The sequence below is a fragment of the Frankliniella occidentalis genome, unplaced genomic scaffold, assembly GCF_000697945.3.
Source record: "Frankliniella occidentalis isolate FOCC.00 unplaced genomic scaffold, Focc_3.1 Scaffold59, whole genome shotgun sequence".
NCBI classification, from domain to species: domain Eukaryota; kingdom Metazoa; phylum Arthropoda; class Insecta; order Thysanoptera; family Thripidae; genus Frankliniella; species Frankliniella occidentalis.
This window is the reverse complement of record NW_026267189.1, coordinates 535,798-542,651: the sequence shown is the minus strand read 5'-3', so window position 1 is coordinate 542,651 and position 6,854 is coordinate 535,798. Positions and strand designations below refer to the sequence as shown.

General features: G+C 53.5%; 1 protein-coding gene across 2 annotated transcripts in view; it reads left to right on the top strand.

The window, feature by feature from the left end:
• The window catches only part of LOC113216747 (uncharacterized), an 82,866-nt gene that overhangs the window by 18,776 nt on the left and 57,236 nt on the right, over window positions 1-6,854 (top strand). For both annotated transcript variants that reach the window (XM_052267806.1, XM_052267805.1), the window contains exon 2: window positions 2,554-2,623. The gene's annotated coding sequence lies outside the window, so the exon portion shown is untranslated. The remainder of the gene's footprint in view (window positions 1-2,553; window positions 2,624-6,854) is intronic.

The following is a 6,854-nucleotide window of genomic DNA, read 5'->3' as shown; positions in this document are numbered from 1 at the left end:
CTCTCTCTCTCTCTCTCTCTCTCTCTCTCTCTCTGTCATTCTCGCATATCGGCAGGCCCAAGGACCTCCAACCGCGGCCAGCAGGGATTCTGAGGACGACTGGATCGGGCTGGGCCCCCGGCTCCGGAGGGCGCAGCAGCGTCGAAATAGGCCAGGTCGTCCTGGTATGTGTGTGATGATGGGAACCGGTCCGCGAGGAGCTCGGCGAGGAGGCACTGGGCAGGTGACTGCTGGCTGCGCCCAGGACGCCGCGCCCGGGACCTGTGCCGCCGCGGCCGTGCTCCCCTCCCCCCTCCTCACCCTCGCGCCCGTACGTTGCACCCGAGGAGAAAGTGCGCAGGCAGCCAGGCGGGCTGCAAGCCCCGCCGCCGCGCGCCACACACGGAAAAAACACAAAACGCAAGCGTTTCCATGTCACGTCTGCAAAACGCCTGCTGTTGTTGTTGGTGTAATACGATCCATAACAGAGGAAAAGCGATACACTCACGGTCCCCTTTTGGTAATAAATTTTTCTTTGAAATAATTGCAATTGTTGGAATGTTCGCTTCTGGGTAAATTTATTTAGTTGCAAGTCGTACTTTTAAACGAACCCTCGAAGACATGTTTGGTTTCTACGGTATTTCTGGCAGAGCCAGATTTGCGTGTTCAATGAAGCGTATGAAGCGTTGTTGTTCAAACTTGACGGTAATCTAAACAGTATTTAACGTGCAGTGCCTAGAGCAGCCGAGTGTCTCCCCTCCGCCTCGAGCTGCAACACGACGCCACCACCAGGATGCAGCGTGGACCATCCATCAAAAACTTTCCTCCGAGAGCCGCACATCTCTGCGCACTTACCGTATACAGTACCTGCACTCTATTTATGCGCCTGCAGTTTCACCAGCTGCGCCTCTATACTCTGCTCACGTATAGGGCCTTCTTTAATAAAATACTAAAGAAACCCTTTGTGCTGCTCGTTGAAATTGAGCAGGCCAGCTTTATTTTTTGGGAGGGGAAGAGTGGTTGGTGGTGGGTGATTGTCTCGTCTTGTTACGATACATTTCTACTTTGCGCCTCGCAAGAAGGCTTTAAATAAAGGGTCGACACATGTGCAGGTTTTCTCGGGCGGAGTCGGGCGGGACGGGGCGTGGCGGCGGCGGTGCGTAGAACACGCGGTCCCGAACCAACGCACCGCCGGCCCAGCCGCGACCCGTCCAGCTCCAGCTGCCCTGCCATAGACAATTACAAATGTTGGCCTGGTATTGGCAAGTCGAGGTGAGGCTCGGGCTGGCTGCGAGGCGGGAGGGCTGCGGAGGCCTTGGCTCTGTCATGAGCTCTCTGCCCATTCCACTGCATTGCATTGCTGGCCTTTATGTGTCGCCGCTCCAGCAAGCTCTAGCAGAACCACGGCCTTGTCAAAATGATTCTTTATATTTGGCATTTAGTCGAAATTGCTAGATTTGTTTGTAGTAGCTGTTGTGTGTGCCACAAGTCAACCTGCGTTCTTCTCCTTCTTCTTCTCAACTGACCTTAAGGGCCAATCTTTTATGAAATCGCACGCTCTTTATACAACCCACATATCGTGTAGTAGATTTGGTTGGAGAACCGCTTTGTCGTACAGGTGATTATTCAGCTGGCCCCAGCCGTACCCCGGCCATGCCCCTGTGGTGCTGGGCGTGCCCGCCGGCCCGTACGAACCGTTCAATCTTGATGGCATGGACGGGGGGGGGGGGGGGGCGGTTTTCATCACAAACACCGCACACTCCCCGTTGCCTTACCGAAGCCAAAAGGAATAAAAATGCGACCAACTGAACGGATAACCAGCCAGAGCTCGCATTGGCTCGCCGGTGGTGGGCTGCTGGGCCTGTCGAACTTGCGGGTATTGATGTAACAGCAGCCTTACGTCACACCAACGTGTGCGTGTGTGTGTGCACCGACACCTGCGGTGTTCGTGTCCTCTTGCCTGCAAAGGAGTGGGAGAGATGCAGTGACCATGTTGCAGCACGGATTTTAGATTGTTGTGGGGGCGGGCACCCTATTTTTGGGATCTAACTCCACTCCTATTGAAAGCGTTACCGACGTATACTCTTCTATATCAAAGAGTGACAGAAAGAAACATAAAATTAATTCAAAATTTTGACGCAGACTTTTCTCCTTGGAATTGGAACTAGCTGCGTATAGTGCAGCCAATGAGTGTTCCAATTTTTCCGAGAAGGATGACTGTGATTTCTCTATTAAGGTGGCAAGATTTGCCAATAAGGCTCCCCCTTCTCCCCTGTTCTCTGACACACCACAGGAGAGCTCGCGCATGCCGCAGTGCTGCGCGTTAGCACCAGGACGAGCAGGTGCCAATGGAGCCGTTGACACATTTTCACGACTCTGCCGCGCAAAACGTATCTCCTCCGGCATATTGCACTTCAAAATACACAAACGAAGCGTTTACGGTAGAAATCAAGCAACTCGTCGGTGTGCAAATCACGCAGTCACGTTACTGTATCAATGTAAACAGTGCCAGAGATTATTACACCGTGATTTTTCTTAAAACTCATAAATATTTTCCTTTGTTTTGTTCCTCAGGTCCATCTGACATGAACTGGAAGGCCAAGGTGTAGACTGTTTTCAACGACGATCAGCGACCACCCGGCAGGTAGTTATTATTTTGTTTCGTGCTTTTCTCTTATGCTTCTCTAAACAATCTAACACAGTGTCTGTATGTATCTGATATTTTCCATCACTTGGAATTACGCGAAAATTTTCTCATGCAACGTTATGGCAGTAAACGGTTTTGCGTCGTATTTCTCTTTTAATTGATAACGCGATTGGTTGAGAACGACATCTACCATAACTGTTGGCTGGACCTTCCATCACTTATCTCAATATCAATTTGACGGCCTGGGCCCTGGCCCACGGGCTGAGCCGACACTGCTGTAGTGACAGGGAAAGGGAGTTATCAGCTCAGCGATAAAAGCCCAGCCTAGTTCCCGACTGTGGCGGCGGTGCCGCGTCGCAGCACCCCCAGCCAAAAAAAAAAAAAGGACAAGCAGGATATTGTTCCAAGTCGGAGCATCGATCAAAACACTGAAGAAGCTGATGGTAAAAGTAACGAACAGTATTCGTTGTTTTAGTTATTGCACATTCGCTGAAGTTGGTGAGAAGGGGGGGGGGGGGGGCGTTTCAAAAACAGCAATCTGTTTTCTAAAATTAAAATAATATTGACTATGGGACCTCGGGACTCAGGTAGTAGTCCCTTGAGCAACTGCAGTTTTGCTTGGAGCACTAGCTCAGACCCTCGCCCACTCGCCTGCACCCCGGCCCCCTGCTGGTCATGGTTGCCCAATGACCCGGCAGGAGGTGGGGCTGCTGTACTGCTGCAGGTGTCAAAATCAGATCTGCCTGGTACTAGCAGAATTTCACCCCTGTCGTGTATCGAAAGACTCTCAGAGGTACATTTCTATGTCCTTTCCAATATACAGTGAGTTCTGTTCCTCCCTTTTGTGTTTGTTTTCCAAACCTGCGACACATTCACTGCCTTTGAGTCACACAACGACCAGCTCAAAAGAACTTACATGTTCGTTAAGTACCTTTTCAAATAATTGCACAAGAGTTTTTACTTATTTTGCCAAGTGCCAAAGTGCGAACGCGTGCGAACGCGTGCGCTGAATCTGGATATGCTGCTGTCGAGACCAGCGCCGTGCCGTGCCAGTTGCGAGGGGGAAAGCAAAGTGCACGGCCGTGATATCAGGAAACAAACGAAAGTGCCTATTTGCATGTTCCTGGACAACCGCGTCGTTGTGTAGACCAGACTCGTTTTTTTTTTGCCGTGCACAGTAGCAGTTGCTGCCAAAGGAGAGGATGTGCCGATAGGAGAGAAGGGGGGAATAAGGGGAGGGGGGGGGGCACAGTGAGTAGGCTCTCGGTGCAATGGGGTGAGTCACGGGCGGGAGCCGCCCCCGCCCCGCGGCCGGCGGCGGCGCCCCGGGGGCCCCACTTTACGATAAGGAGGCCGATTACACGCCCTCGATGCGTAACTTTGGCGCCGCTGAGAAGAGAAAGACGAGGAGTAATTGCAGTTCGTGCCGCGCACATCTTTTCGCACTAAAATACACGACCAATGTGTTTTGTTCCGACTTGTTCCGGTCCCGCGGAAGTAAGTACTTACGTTGTATTGTTATCCCCTTGGTGGAGTGCTTTTCTGTGAGCGTCACGGACGTCACATACTTTTCTATGCATTCACCATAGTCGCACACACTCTTTTGTGTATGTGCGACATTCTGCCGAGTAGTTTTGAATGTCGGGGTGTGACACACTTCTGGAGAGTGAGGCCGCGCCCGCCCGGGCCGCGGTAGTCAGGGGCAAAGGGGAGGAGGGGTCATACAGGTCAGGGGCGCGCGTTGGACTCACAGAGAGCGGGCAGGGGCAGTCAGGGGCGCCATCGTCGCGCCGCCATGATTAGAAACGGCATAGCGGCAGTAGCGGAGGTAATTAATAGCAGTCGGAACGGCCTCACCAGCTCTCTGGACCACTGCGTTTTGCGAAACCATGTTGAACATCGAGTGAGGGAGGGGAGGGGTGGGGGGAGGTAGAGTATAGTAGCAGAGTGAGGTAGAAGAAGACGTGAGGTGCAACAGGGAGGTATAATTAAAAATGTGAGCGCGCGTGACGGAGCCTGACGGCGGCGCCCGACACCGTCCTGACTGACGGTGTGTCCTGACGGTCCTGACGCCCGCGAGCTCAGTGCGCTATGCGCAGCGCCGCTGCTGTGGCTGTTCTAGTTTGTGACCGCGCAAGGCCAGAGTGTTTGTCGCTGTGATGACACCTTCCTCCGACCTGTTCAGGCGGCACTCAATCAGAGGCAATCGCGCGCGCCGCGACTAAAGCAGGAAAGCCGCGAATGAAAAGAATCGTTCTGAAAACTTTAAGGATAGCTGAGCAATGGTACCAAACGTTGTGATGTCGATGTGGACATCCAGGTGGTCGAGAGAAAATCCTAAGATGTTTATGATTGTTGCCTTATGTTATCAACTGTTGGACTCAACTGTTGTGCCCTTTCCGTCCTACCTGAGGAGTGGCTGGGCTTGCTTCCCTTGCCAGTGTTCAACAATAGTGATTTTAACTTGGGCGTGTTTTGTCAGTTTCACCGTTCGAAAATAGGGCTGCATTATATGCTGCATAATAAGTTTTTACTTGGCCGGGTCCCGTCTCGATTGTGATGCTGTCCTGGCTGGAGCGGGCTGCGGCCGCAGGAGGGCGCAACGACCCGGCGGCACCTCGAGACCTCTCCATCTCCTCTGACCCGCACCCGCCCTTCTCTCTCTCTCTCCCCCTCTCTTTCACCACCCTCTTCCTCTCTCTCTCTCTCTCTCTCTCTCCTCATCCTCTCCCCTCTCCGACACGGCCGACCGCACCGCACTTCGACCACAATGGGCTCCGTCTCGGCCACTCGTTGGCCCACCAGGTTGCTTAGTTACGTCATGCAGTCAAACAAACGTGCCCCTCTCCCCCCACCCCCTTTCCTCCCTCTTTCTCGCACTCAACCCTCTTTTCTTTTGCTTTTCTTGCATCTTGCAACTGGAGTAATGATGTTTCTCGTGTCATCCTTTCGTTCAGAGCACTCGCCCACTTCCAGAGCCCCCTCTTTCCCCTCTCCATTTACCAGGTGCGTGTTGCCACTCTCGTTGTCTTACCGTGATAGATCGCCGTAACGCTGCGTATCCTTGACTTTCCACTCCCTCTTTATGGTGGGTAAGAGGGGGGGGGGGGCTCTCCTGGTGAAGGGGAAGGGAGAGGGTCCTGCTCGCACTCGATTTGTCTCTCAGGAGGCCACCGGCACCGGCCGCTGATGTGGCCTTACCATTAACATTACCAGCAAAGAAATATGTCGTCTGAACTGAAAACTAATTTCGTGCTTTTGGGGGGCATTTTTAGCCAACAGACAAAATCATTTTCCTCGCAGCATTCATACAAACACACATACATACACAAAGCGCGCGCGCGCGCTGGTGGCAACGGCCTCTCTACGCTAGCCGCGGATCAGAGAGAGAGGCGCCTGAGTGAGATCGGCCGTGGTGGGACACAGACAGAGACCACCACACACACACACTCACACGCGCGCGCACGGCTGTGTCTGGTGTCGGGTGGCAACGTGTCCGCGCGCGTGGAGGTGGCAAGGTGCGCGGAATGTCGCGGACGGTCGAGCAGAAACTGAAAGTGCAGCAGGGAGAGGTCATCGTCTGGCTGACCGACCGCGCCGCCGACCCGACCCGTGCACTGTCGCCACGGTTGATAGTTAAGTTAATGCCTGCTTTTACTATTTTTGTTTTTACTTTTCACTGCATTAATCTGCATTCTTCACTAGAGTAATGGTATGGGCTTTAAAATTCATGTGGTTTTATTACAAAGACAAAACTGTCTGCGACGACCCCGGGGCAGAGCAGCGGGAGAGCACCTAACTGAAGTGCGAAACTGCGCTGTCGTGGATCCGAGTACAAAGCGGATGAGGGAGAGGGGGGGAGGGGAGAGAGAGAGAGAGAGAGAGAGAGAGAGAGAGAGAGAGAGAGAGAGTCCGAAGAGTGAGAGGGGGGATGGAGGAGAGGCGCAGATAGACAGGCCGTCTCCTCCGGTCAACGCACCTGCCGGCATGACCTGTCACCTGCCGGTCACCTGCCGGTATGTCGTTAGCCCCCGTCACCGCCGTCACAACACGCGGCCCCGTCGCCACATGCGCCATCTCTATGCCACCTCACGATGATGAGGAATTCCCTGCTGCTCCCCCATTAGCATTTTGTCGCACCCTGCTGTCACTCGTATTATGCTGGGGCCCAAACTGCTCACACCGTGCGGTCCGCAATAATATTTGCGGTGGTTCGGTTCTCTCCCCC